Source organism: Bos indicus, chromosome 5, assembly GCF_029378745.1.
Source record: "Bos indicus isolate NIAB-ARS_2022 breed Sahiwal x Tharparkar chromosome 5, NIAB-ARS_B.indTharparkar_mat_pri_1.0, whole genome shotgun sequence".
Taxonomy (NCBI): domain Eukaryota; kingdom Metazoa; phylum Chordata; class Mammalia; order Artiodactyla; family Bovidae; genus Bos; species Bos indicus.
The window spans coordinates 48,912,418-48,912,775 of NC_091764.1; positions in this window are offsets into that span (position 1 = coordinate 48,912,418).

A 358-nucleotide genomic window follows, 5' to 3' on the forward strand; every position below is an offset into this window, starting at 1 on the left:
TGGTTGGTTTTTGGTGAGTGAGGGTGTGATTTTTTTGTCGGGTTTTTAGTTTTTTTTTTGGATGCCTTAAAAGTCACAATCTGGCCTAACAGTAACAGGGAGTTATGTTCAGGTTTATCTACTGAGCAACTGAGTACAGCCTCTTATGTAACCTATCTCCTATCTCTCTTTCCTGGAAAATTATCTGGGAAAACCCAGCGTCATGGAAATTAGTTTTGGCTCAAACATGGGAACCAATGTGGAACTGGTATAGCAACTATTCTCTGCATCTGTGAACTCACTAACAAAAGTCTCTTTATTTCTAAGGGGAAGGGGGCACTCCAATTTTCTCATCTGGACAGACCATCAATATTGGCCC